Source organism: Ambystoma mexicanum, chromosome 5p, assembly GCF_040938575.1.
Source record: "Ambystoma mexicanum isolate Mex_15411 chromosome 5p, UKY_AmexF1_1, whole genome shotgun sequence".
NCBI classification, from domain to species: domain Eukaryota; kingdom Metazoa; phylum Chordata; class Amphibia; order Caudata; family Ambystomatidae; genus Ambystoma; species Ambystoma mexicanum.
Genome location: NC_090930.1, coordinates 1,095,321,847 through 1,095,334,765, shown reverse-complemented (window position 1 = coordinate 1,095,334,765; position 12,919 = coordinate 1,095,321,847). Strand labels below are relative to the sequence as shown.

General features: G+C 42.0%; 1 protein-coding gene across 1 annotated transcript in view; it reads left to right on the top strand.

Annotated features, from left to right (window-relative positions):
* CDKAL1 (CDK5 regulatory subunit associated protein 1 like 1) overlaps positions 1–12,919 on the top strand; it is a 3,349,023-nt gene that overhangs the window by 1,714,164 nt on the left and 1,621,940 nt on the right. The gene's annotated exons all lie outside the window — the stretch shown is intronic.

Genomic DNA, 12,919 nt, shown 5'->3' with positions numbered 1-12,919 from the left:
TGGTGTCCTCTTCCCTGCCCACCTATAGCCTGATGCGATTGCATCTTTTTTGCCCTCTAAATACCATCTTGAGTAGTTGAAATTTTTGGCTTCCCTGGCATTATCGCAGGAATCGCTTGCATGAAATAAAAAATATTGGCGGCTGTGCATTTCTGAAAATCCTCTCTGCCTCCTAGCCACTGTGCTGAAAAGCACCATGGCAGATATATGAATGTTTTTGAATGCAGGGACGGCGGCTTCTCTGTCGAATATTTAGAAAACTACTGGACAGATTTACCCCAAGCAAGAAAAGAAAATTACTGTCACTTTGTCCACAAATTATTTCCCATTTGGTCCAATTCCGTCCGACGGTTTCCATGCTGTGGTTGGTGAAAAATTTACTTTTTCTCTAGGGAACATTAATGGGAGTAGGCCGAAAACTGTGTTTTTTGTGTTCTGGATAACATTTTAATCTTTTCATAAATTGTACCCAGAATGTTCAGTTTGGATGAACATTTTTTGTTCTTATTTGTGTGGAAAATATCATCAAAATCCCTCCAGCGAGTCCAAAGTTATTAGCAATAGAATGTTAGGGAAAGGTTTATGTACACAGACGCCCCCTTAACTATATGGCGGCTATCATTTCAGGTTGGAAGAACCACTGAGCAATTGTTGCACTAAAACCATTGTAACTATATGTGATCGGACCTAACTGGTATATTTGGTAGTCAATGCAGAGACATGAACATTTAAACCAGTGATGTGTGACTGCATCTTGTGAATCCATTGTGCCTCTTTACACAATAATGTATGTTTGGCATTGATGCTCATAGTTGCTCTATCGGCAATCCATCACACAATATCATCTGCTGTGTGATTGTATTCCACAAAGCACTGTAGCATAGGGGCATTCATGTTTTTACAACGTATTTGAGATAGATGTTCTGCTATTCATACATGAACTGCTCTCATAATGTGAACAATGTCCTGTAAATTGCAAGGACATTACATGCAATATACCGCTTTACTGATCCTTCAATTTGTCATCTCTTTTGAGTACCAATCCTTGTCCAGCACCTTAAACTGTGTGATATTTGTTTGTAAATGTTCATACTGACCAATTAAAGCAAGGAAAATGGCTGTTCAATGGGCCCAAATTCTAAATCGTGCATTGCTTATGTTTAAATGTTCAGAATGAACTAATTTTGTCATGTTTTTCTATCATTGTGTATCAAATATCAGTATTCCTTCATGTGGTATGCTCAGTTGGACTATGGGCCAATATTTCTTGATGAGTGTTTTAATGTCTGACGTATTGGGGCAGAAATGAATAATGCATGTGATTCTTTTTTTCTTGCTGGAGTATATGTTGGGTGCAATTACGGTTTTCCTTGAGCTAAAACTAGCTCTCTTCTTGGAGTGAGGAGTTAGACAAGTGTCTAATATACTAGCATGGTAAAAATCATGTCATGAGGTACAATCCCTGCATAACCTAAGATGTTGCCCTAATGATAAGTTGTCTTTTAGGCCAAAAGATGTCAATTCTGATAGTAGAGAAAAGTGTTTTTGTGTCTAGGTTTTCTATACAGTGTACATGCAAACTTACTACTGTTGTTTTTAATTAACAGATCTATGAAGTTGACACTATAGTGGTATTCTCCGATAAATTGAATATTCGGACTGCAAGCATTCAACCAATTGCAAAACGAATAGTGTAATTTCTTCTCCATGCCAAATCGGAAGGATTTCTTATCTTTGTTGTTCGAAAAGGAATTAGTGGTTGTAAAAATGAATGCATCTTCAAAATCTGCCATTTATTGAATCACCGTCCTCTGGTTGAAAGGGGTTCCTATGACAGTGCGACTGATTTGCTATTTGTATTTTCTTTCACTCAGCCAGATGCTCATATGCAAAGACTGAATGGCCAAAAAACCATAGTCCAATTCCCTACCTTTAAACATATTGATGACTGATTATGTATCTTGAATGCAAGATCAAATTTTTTTATTGATGGTTTTAGAAAATAATATAGTGTTAGAAACATTCCTGGTGCCCCCTTATTTGGGAAGTCCTTCAAACTGCCTCTCAATCCTCTTCTTCCTAGAAAAGATAAGGGTGCTTTGCTGGCTGAGAATCTCTTATCGTATTCATCTTCTTGTGCTTAGTCACTGTCCGATGATGAGAAGGTATCCTATCCACATCTTGGGAAGGGTCTACCTCTGAGGGTAGTGTACCTATCCTCAAAAATCAGGGGCCCGGGTCCTAAGAGAAAGTGGGGAAACTCTAACTAAATTTGGGAATGGACGTCAAAGTGAAATATGCAAATTTCATTCAGGCTAGTCTTTCATGATTGAAAAAGAACACAACAAAAAAAAACATTTGCAAAGGTAAGTTTTACATGTTACCTTGATGCTTAAGTATAAAATGCACGCACCTCTTCAATCTAGAAACCTGCATAGTAAGATGGTTGAGTGGTCAGAATTGAGAGGTGGACACAAAGTGGTAATATTTTCAACACCAGAATCTTTAATAAAGAAAAGGGGCTCGATAAATGCCTCTCTGTTCTTATCCTAACGAGAGTTTCCCTACTTAGGAAACTAAAGATCTGTCTGTGTCTTGTCGTCAAAATTATAACAACTGTCCTTGTGTCCAAAACATAGCCGACCCTCACACTAAGCTGTACAACTAAAAAGTGTAAGTAAAAGTGTCCCTGATTTATGTTTACTCAGTGTTCGAAGGTGAAAACACATAAGTAACTCAAACAAAAATTATTTTTCTAAAAGAGAAGTCCTTAGAGCCAGAGGGTGGTTACATTTCCCTGAATTACTTCAGGAAGGATGACACAATTAATATTTCCTTAAAGAGGGATAGAATATCTCTTCCAAGAAACAGTTTCTCAAAGTTAGTAAAAAGGTTTCTTTCACATAACTGTTTCAAAGATTGCGAAAGAGGCTCTTTCATCCAACTGCTTCATGTATGGCAAATAATATCTTTTATACTACTGCTTTAAAGATGACTTCCGGATCCCCTGTTATACTCTCCTGCCAGGTACCCCTGTCTGTGTTTTTTTTTTATTATAATGATTTTTTTGTTTAAATATTGAGTTTGATACAGATATCGACAAGTTACAGACTTTGAATAAAACAAGAACCATGAAGAAATGACATAGTAAATGATTCTGGTCACTTGTAATAGTATTTCTATATAGCTAAATCATTTGTTAAAACATTTGTTAAAATCACTTACAAATATCATATAAACTAGTAGATATAAACCACATTAATATAACAAGTAGTATACAATTAATAGTAGTACAAGTCTGCAAAGAGTGACTTATATGTAGTGAATATAGAGATTAGGGGGGAGACGTACAGTGAGACAGACAAGAGACATATAAGAATCAGGAGGGTAGAGGATGGGGGGGGGAATGGGTATATTGGATTATTTCATCAAAATAAACTAATCATTTCGAACATTATTAAGTTCAAGCATTTCAATATGAGTATGGAAATATGGATAATGATTCAAATATAAGGGTGTAGATTCATGTACCATGAGCGGTTGCATTAAAACAGTTAAGATACCTGGTGAAATAATACCATTTAGCATTATATTTAGGAATTGTGTTATGATTATTGGCCATGCACATTTCCAGTTTATGAGTGTTACAAATGGTATTCCACCAGAGTTTGTTAGAATGCAAACTAGAGTCTTTCCAGTTAGCAGTGATGCATTTTAAAGCTATACAGATAAATACATCATAAAGTCTAGCAGAGTCAGATGGGAAATAAGTTGTAATGGCTTTAATTCCTAAAATTATGTTAACAAAGGAAAAGGGCACATCAACACAGAAGATACACTTAAGAAGCTTCCAAATTTCCTGCCAAAATTTAACAATAAATGAACATTCAAAAAACATATGCATATACGTGGCGGGAGATATGCCACATGACCAACATTTTGCATTATAATTCGGATTAGACTTAGCCAGTTTGGCCGGAGTAATGAATGCTCTATGCATGAAGAAATAATAGTGTTGTGAAATATTTGCTGATACCGATATTTGTTTGATCTTGGCAAACAGACGATGCCATATTTCATCTTCAAACATGAAGCCCAAATTAAGTTCCCATTTCAGACGTATAGGGCAAATCTTATTAGTTGAGGTGAGCATATTGTATATTTTAGAGGCTCGAACTTTTATATAAACACTGGTGCACTCTCCTGCTAGGTATAATTCTCCCCCCAAAAGCCTCACTGCTTGATGTGGCCACTTTATCAGGTATTACTTTTCTTTATTTTCTAGCACAGTACAGTAACACTATTACACTGTCTATACTTCCTTGACTTTGGATTCCACTTGCCTCAAGCTCGCACACATGGACCTCTCAGATACAAAGACTTGTTCAAGTTCCACTTCTCAACTTTTTCATTAACATTTATTTGCTTAGGACAATGCTTGCTCCAACTTTCACCGTATGAAATCTTCATGCATGGAGACTTGTGAAAATCTCGTCTTTCAGCTTCTTTGTTAACATTAATTTGCTTATAATCACATCTGCTCCAGCTTTCCCCATATTGACATTTCAGTCTGGAGAAATTGTGCAAATTCAGTCTTTTAAATTTGCTTGGTTGGTATTTTAACTGTCTGTGTGCTTGTCGGTACGCCCTGGGGTTCCCACTATCTTTGGGCCAACTCACTGATGGTTCATTGTGTCCCCAAAATCCTGCACACTGCTGCTGTGAAGTCTCACTGCGGGAATTCCTCCCCCCAGATTAACGACCGGTTTCCAGCCCTTTTCTTGGTCCAGCGTGGGTATCGTAGCTGCTTCCCTCCTTCATTGCACCTAGAAACACTTGTGTACAGGCACATTATAAATGCAATATCATATCACTACATCTTCCCTGCGGCTGCCCGTTTCCTCACAGTTTCTCTCTGGAGACTGCCATGCTCCTCTGGGTCTCTCGCCACAACAAAGGCTGATGAACGGCAGCCCAAGAGCACCTGCCTGTTTCAGCATGGTCTGCTCCAGCACCTCTGCCTTTTCTTGCTGCTATGCCCATCGCTTTGCCCGGACTGCGCCTTCTCTCACCAGCTTCATACACAACATCTGATTGCCAGTTAGTCATCTTTAAATGTCCAGCGCAGTAGATTCATTGTACAACAACTAGTCCGCACGTTGTGCTTAGGGCTTCCACCAATCCATAGTAATTCCTTGCACCTCTTCATTTCAGTACCTGAGGCACAATGGGAGTTGGGGTCCTTTGGATTAACAGAGCTTTTAAGGAGATTGGGTTTGGGATTCTTGCCTAATACTATATCATCATGAATAGGAGATGTGATTTGTGTTTTAGGTATGTGTGAGCTGTGAATAATATCGTGTCTAGGGTATTTGATAGGGGTTTTGGGTTTTACAATTGGAGGGGTGTGTATAATGACAATAGGCCATCGGGTCTTCCTCACATGAAAGCGAAGAATACTGTGTCTCTCCTGACGAAAGCACTGCATCTCCCAAACAGCCATCTCCTCCCATGCGATCCTCCCTCATAATACCACCGCCAGGGTCAGGATCAGGTAGCGGCTGCCGTCACCTGTTCAAATGGGAGGAGATCTTATGCTGGGGATCAGTGATGGCTCCGTAAGATTCATCACGGATAGCAATGACAAGTTTTGCAACTACACGACTAGTGATTGCTGTGATCTTGTGGTTAAGTGTCTTTTTTTCAGAGACACAAAATCAGGGTTTGAATCTCGTCCATGGTTCGATTCTTGGCTGCTCTAGCTTGTTATTATTTTAATTTGTTAAACACACAGGGGGATTGTGGCTGGCCTCTTAAAATAAAGTGGGCGGACGTGGTCCACCTGCGTGGTCCCTCGACTTGAGCCCTCTCTCTAGTTCGATTCTCCAGACTCCAAATAGTTTTCTGCTAGATATTGTGGCAAACCAGAATGAGTCTGACTAGGCATCAACATTTCAAGGGTGTTTATTTGATATAAAGAGAAAATGCCTACGTGTCCCTATTGCTATGAGAGATTTTCCCTGCCTAAAATCTAAACTAAGGGGGGGTGCGTTAATTGTCCAAACCAAAATAATACTCAGTCCGAAACCTAGCCTCTATATGGTCCTACCACCTTTAGAAAAGTAAACAACAATTAGCCAGAGTAGTAGCCCTTCCACTTAGACGTCTTCTGGCCAAAAATACTTGGGTTTCTCCCAAGCACTGTCCATCAGTCTCCAATGGGTTTTTTCACAGGTCATCGAAGTAAGGCTTACAGTCCTCTCTTCAGGTTCCTTACAACAAGTTAAGTCTTTATACAAATCCAATGATTCACATTAAAGGAGGAATGATTCTCTTATTGTGGTTCCGCCAATTTGAACATTGTCCTTCAAATTGTTCTTGATTTAGGATGGAGTAAGTGAACCCTCCAGGATCCCTGTTTTAAAAGTGTTGTAACATGTTACTTATTTTTCCATGGCTCCCCAAAGCCTTCTGGCCATCTGATTGGCTCAACTCAGCATGGTCTCTCTTGGGAGTCTGCCAGTGTCCAGCATTCCGGTGTCTAGGGCTCCTGTAATCCTTTTGGCTTCTTCAGCTTCTTGGATCACTCTCTTTAGGTAAACCACTTTTGCTTTCGGATTTGCTTAACTCAGAGATGTAACCATCTGTCCCTCTCCCTGGCTTTACCTTCTCGGGAGCACATGTTTCCCTTTGCCTGCCCACACCAACCATGGCTGCTGTGTGGTTGCGACACCAAGCGAGATGGTCACTCTCTCTTGTCCCGGTCTCCATCTCTGATTTGGCATTGTCGCCATCCACAATGCAAACTTCTGTTGTCTTTCTCTCATTCTGCTCTCTCTCCACGCTACCTCTGGCTCTGCAGTGTTTTCGCATTAGAGGCTCAGCTCTGCATAGCATTCGTCTTGCTCCATTCCAGCTTCAACGTCTATTTATTCTTGCTGCTGTATTCCCACAGGGTAGTTTGATTTCCATCAGCTGTTGACTTCATGAGGATCCCAGCATTGCCTTCAGCCAAATATCTGGGTGGAATGTGAATTAAGGCTGGGGAATTATCAATCTTCCTATTACAAGCAAGAGGAACTGGGCCAAGGAAATCCTCTGCACCAAACAAGGAAGAGTCCAGCCATCTTACAAAGGTTTGACTGTTTTATTCAAAAATCAACAGGGATTGAGACATGGACAATACTGTATTCTCCAATACACTCTCGTCGATATTGAGCTTGTCGTCCCGTTTTAATGCTTCGTGACGTCACAAAAATAAAGATACACCCTAAAAACCTAATGGGGATCAGGATTGGTTAGTAAGGTAGACATATATGTTGCATAGGGGATTAGTACATTAATTGGATAAAACATGTTGGTGGCTCCTCCTGCAACCACCTCCTAAATGTTGCAAGGACAAACATTTCAGGTTAGTGTGCTGTGATTGGGTGATACAACAAAGTGTGAGTTTAACGTGGAAGGTGGACAGGTATTGAGCATAGAGGGTCTTCTCTGCCTTGGAGTTTTGGAAAGTTACCTCGCCAAGTGCCACTATTAAAGGTGGTGAGAACGGCCCCCGAAGGTGCTGCATGTTCTCAGTAAGTTACCATCTCTGATCTCCTAGCACTTGAGACAGAACATTAGGCTTTGAACCTGGTATTACTTTTGTATCATCCTTGCTTCGGTTGGATGGGAACAGCTACCTGGCTTGAATGAATTGGCTCTGTCTTGCAGGTTCAGATCACATTTGTAGGGACCGCAAACTTGATTGCTCCTGCTTGCATTTGAGGATTTTCAGCTTGTATTGTTGCAGGTGTCCTATCTCCTCTGTTAACTTGTAGCTTTCCCTCTTGGTTTCCTTGGCAAGGCTGGGCACAGTGGCTGCACTGGAAGCTTGGCCTGCACGTCTCTGCGTGTTCAGCCTGTCAGCCTCTGTGTTCTCAAGTCCTTTCAGCTCCTTTTGTTCACTTCAATGTAATTGTGGCTTCCATCTTCATTTACATTGCAACTTGTGGTTTCTTCATAGCAGGAGTGTGTCTGTCCTCTATCTAAGTGAGTCATAAGCATATTCTTCGTGTCTGCCAGTAATTGATCTAAATGTCTGCGTAACCTCATGCAGGGATGCCCATGTGCTTCATGTCTAACGCATCTATGTCATGGTGTCAGTCGTGACGTCACTGGCTTTCTTCGAGGTTACAGTCAGTCGATTTGCTCCATCGATTGCAAGCTTGTCTCTTCAACAACTTCATCAGCATAGGGTCTAAATGGTTGTCTCAGTGATACATCGATGATGGGGAGGAGGGACCCAGGAATCATGTGCACCTATTGTTTCTCTACCGCCAAGATGAGCATGGGCTAGGTACGACGAGAGCCACATTTAGGTCTCCCTCTTCAATTGTTAGTATGTTGAGTATGACAATCGACATCAATAACGTCAGTCTTTTCCATTCTCATGTAGGCAGGCATAGTGTTCTTTGTAGGGAGTTCCTGGTAGAAATGATAGTCCTTACCTCCTAGAAGTGTGTCACTCCCAGTGAGGTCACACTTTCCCAGACCCCTAGGGAGGGTCTTGCTTAGTGGGGGGGGGGGGTGTCATGTCCCTCCTCTCCACCCCCATTAAAAGGGAAGAACTGCCCAAATTCGTCACAATCTGTATAGGCAGACACTGCCTTAAAATCTCTTGTCTTTTGCCAGTTTATTTGTCTTTTTATTTATAGTAAACGTCCTGAATTCTTCTTCATTAATTGCATTCTAATACTTTGTCTTTCACATTACTAATTGCTGAGTTGTCTAGGAACGTGTTCTCTGCTTCCTCCAGCTCTTGTTGTAATTGTTACTAATGCACTGAACTGTTGTGATTGCCAGGACCATTAGATCCCGTTTAAAACATGTCTTATATTCTAGGTCATCTAGAAATTAGCATGGTTTATTACGAATCACCACTCACGATGATATCATGTTGGCCTGCAGATATTATCCCAAGGAATGTCCATGAAATTCTCTACTACAGCATTCTTTCTTGAGTTTGAGGTAATTCTCACCGGACAATTGTGTGGTTATATTTTGATTACCAGTGGGATTAAAAAGGGAAATTCAACTAATTACTTCCAAAGTTTGTTCCTCACTATCACTGAGTGTTGAGCTTGAGTAAGTTTTTATTAGAATTGCTTTCAGGCGAGCCTTACAAATTACATTTAAGCAGATACAAATAATTCATATTTCTATTAACATTGAATGCATAAACAAAGAATATGTATCTTGAAAACGGCAAATCTGCTGTTCATATCTAACAGGGTGTAAGGGGTTCCAGCTTGTACATATTTATTTTAATTTATATAGCGCCCATCAGCCCTTGGGCATCATGCCGCCATTACAGTAGGCTTACTTAGTTGCGATGAGAGTACAGAGTATGACATTACAGACAGATATATACAGAGGAAGTACAGATTACATTGTGGAGATGGCCAGGAATTCCTTGGTTACAGTGGAACTTGTGTGAAGAATTACAGAGACCCGAGGAGGGGCGGAGAGCAGAGCAAAATAGCAAAAACATTGATATAGGTGTTTTAGGAGGCCTGATGGGTCAATTAGTTAGATGGACCTGATCAGCCGCACAGGAGATAAAAAGACCTAAAAAAACTAACTGTGGTACCTGCTGAGTGACGGGTATCTGACCGAACAGTGATTAGTTGAAGAGTATGGTCTTGAGGGCTTTACGGAAGGCTGTATAAGATGCTTCTTTTCTGTGTGATGTGGGCAGGGCATTCCAATTTTTGGGTGCTAGATGTTGAAGCTGGATCCACCCGCTTTGGCTCTTTTAAAGGTGGGGATGTGTATCTTGTTGGAGTGGTGATCTCAAATGGGTCTGATGGAGGTGACCAGAGTAATTTTATCAGGTAGGTACGTTGGGGCAGTGCTTGAAAGGCACTTGTGTGTTATCGCCAGGGTTTTGAATTGGATGTGCTCTTTGACTGACAGCCAGTACACATCTCTTCTCGCCTGAAAGATATGTTCTCTTTTAGGAATGCTCAGTGCAGCTCGGAGGGCTTTGTTTTGTGTGACTTGTAACCAGTTGATGTTCTTAGCAGAAGTACCGAGCAAAAGGGCATTGCAATAATAAAGTTTGGCTCCGACGGTGGCCCTGGCTATTGCGAGGCAATTTTTGGTTGATAAGGTAGGGTTTGACAGCGTTAATGATTTTGGTGGTGTGAGCTGAAGAGGGGGCAATGGCGCTGACCTGACGCGTCGTGGACAAGGAAGAGTCGATGAAGACCCCTAATGTTTTGACTGCTGGGGACACAGTGATAGGTGTGTTTTCAATGTTAAACGTCCTATATTGAGGGTCGAGTTGTTGAGCGTGTCATTGGTGCCTACCAACAGTATCTCGGTTTTTTTCTCCCTTGAGGCAAAGTCCATTAGCTGCCATCCATGTCTGTATGGCTGCGTAAATGTTGGTTAGAGCCTCTGTCAATTTCATAAGATCCTGTGAGAGGGAGTAAGACTTGTGTCGTCGGCATAGTTGGTGTATGCTATGCTCCGATTAGTATGGTAGTCGGTTCGGCGCATGCATGATCCGAGAAGAGACTCATGAATCTACCTTTAAGGAAAGAAGAGATACAGGTTGTGGCTTCAGGGGAGCAATGGGCAGCATTTCTGAGTTGTTTACATAAGATGTCATGGTCAACAAGGTCAAATGCAGCTGACAAATCTAGTAGGGGGAGAAATGCCGGCTTGTCTTTGTGCATTATGTCACCAAGTTGATTCTTGAGGTCAAGAAGGGTAGACTCTGTCCCATGGTCTGGGCGGAAGCCTGATTGCCTTTTACCTAGTATGCAGTTCTCTTCCAGAAAATGCTGGATAGGCAACTTTGTCCAGAAATTTCAGGAGAAATGGGACTGTGGTGATAGGTCTGTAGTTTTTAGGAAGCTCGGGATCTAGGGAACGTTTTTTTTAGTAGAGGACAAATTCACACCTCCTTAAGGCAAGCTGGGACAGTGTTAGGCTTGAAGGAGGCATTAATGAAAGTTGTCAGGAACGGGGCTAGGGTGTCCATGCATTCTTTGACAAGTTTGGCTGGGCAAGCATCGCCTTTGCAATTGTAATGTTTGATTTTGCGGATGATGGCCAGTACATCTGTCTCAGTTACTTCCCTAAATGAGAAGAGGGATTTCTCTTTGGTTGCTGTTCTGGTCGAATGAGCCGTTTGTATGTGGTCTTTGGATAGGGCTTTGTGGTGGTAATTTATCTTTTTTTGTAGGAGTTCAATTTTGTTGATCAAGGCTGTTTGCACACCAGTGCACCAGGATTCGTCTTTAACAACCTCCTGTGTGTTTGTGATGGGTGTGGCCAGTGCTTTAAAGATGGCAAACAGCTCCTTTGATTCAGAAGAAGTGTTGGCGATCCTATCGTTAATAGCTGAGGATTAAGCTATGACAGTGGCTTTTTTTGTATTGTGCTGCCAAAGTTTTATAGGCAGTTCGCGTGGAGTCATTTGGGGTATTTTGCTGGAAGCTGAGGTCTTGGAGCGTTTTAGCTAGGTCCTTGGCTTGTTTATCTTTCTGGTCATTAAAGCCTAGATTGAAATCCCCCTAAAGAATGGATTTGGCGGTGCTTTTCAGATTTTCTCCTAGGAGGTGGGTCAAACTGTCTTGGAAATCAGAGAGTGGACCTGGTGGGCGGTATGCTATGTGGATAGTGATGGTGGTGTTGGGGGTGATAGTGATCTTGACTGCGAGGGAGTCCACGTTATCCCTGTGAAGAGGTGGCATGCCTAGCTGCTAGAATATCTTTGATAATGACGGCCACTCCTTCGCCTCTGGCACCTATTCTGTCTGGTCTGAATGTGTAGCCTGCTGGGAGGGCTAGAGAGATGGATGGTCCTGAGGCTTCATGAAGCCAGGTTTCAATGATGGCTATAACGTCCAATTCGAGGTTAGTGATCAAGTCATGGATTTCTGTGGCATGTGCCGGGAGAGATCTGGCATTTATCAGAGCACATTGTAAGGGGCAGAGTTCTGGTTTTGTATCTATATTCCGTACCGATGGAATGATGATAGTTGAGACTTTGGTATGGTTGCACATGGAGTGGCTTTATGGCAGCAGGATGTGTGAGCGTGGAGATCTGAGTATGGGAGCCTTAGCTACTGGAGCAGGGTAGGAGCGTAGGCCTAGGTAATAGTTTCTGGTATCTAAAGATCTGGGGCGCTTGATTCTCTGGGGAGGTTTGGTAAGACTGCTGAGACTGTTGAGCCTGATGTGAAGTGGGTTGTTGTTGAGTGTGGTGGTGCCGGGATGTGTGTGTCGTGCGGTCTGTGGGCGAGAGCTGGCAGGAAGTAGGTAGGGGGGAAATGTCTTCCGATTTAGGTGGTCTCTTGGCATTCACGTTTGGTTTGGTGGATGAGGGGCAATAGGAGGAAGAGGTGGGTGGTTACTAAAATAAGTTGATGCAGCAAAATCTATAGTGCTAGTTACAAAAACATAATGCTATAAACAACTGTATAAATAAGGATCTAAGCAGCAAAACTAGTATCTGATGGTTGGACAGGGTGCAACCTAGGTGAGTGATAAGTATTACAATGCTTAGTAACTGACAGTTACAATGCAAAGTACAAACGAGTGGGACATAGTAAAATCTGGGTAAGCAACTGCATGCTAGTATGAATAAACACAACGCTGAGGTCATCTGTAGATAAGTCGGGAATTTAGGGTATTGACATGCTGTGTGGAGCAGTGAGCACAGGGACAGGTGTGGTCTGTGGCAGTGAGGCAGTAGTGACAATGCCGATAGTGGATGTTGGACACTAGAGTGTCCGATTTGAAAAGGCATATATGTGCTGAGAAAATATGGTGCTGCTCTTTAACGCTGGGCGTAGGCCGCTTAGCAGAATTTATGGAGTGAGGGGAGCAGTTTGTGTGCATCTGGCTGGGGGGGTTGGGG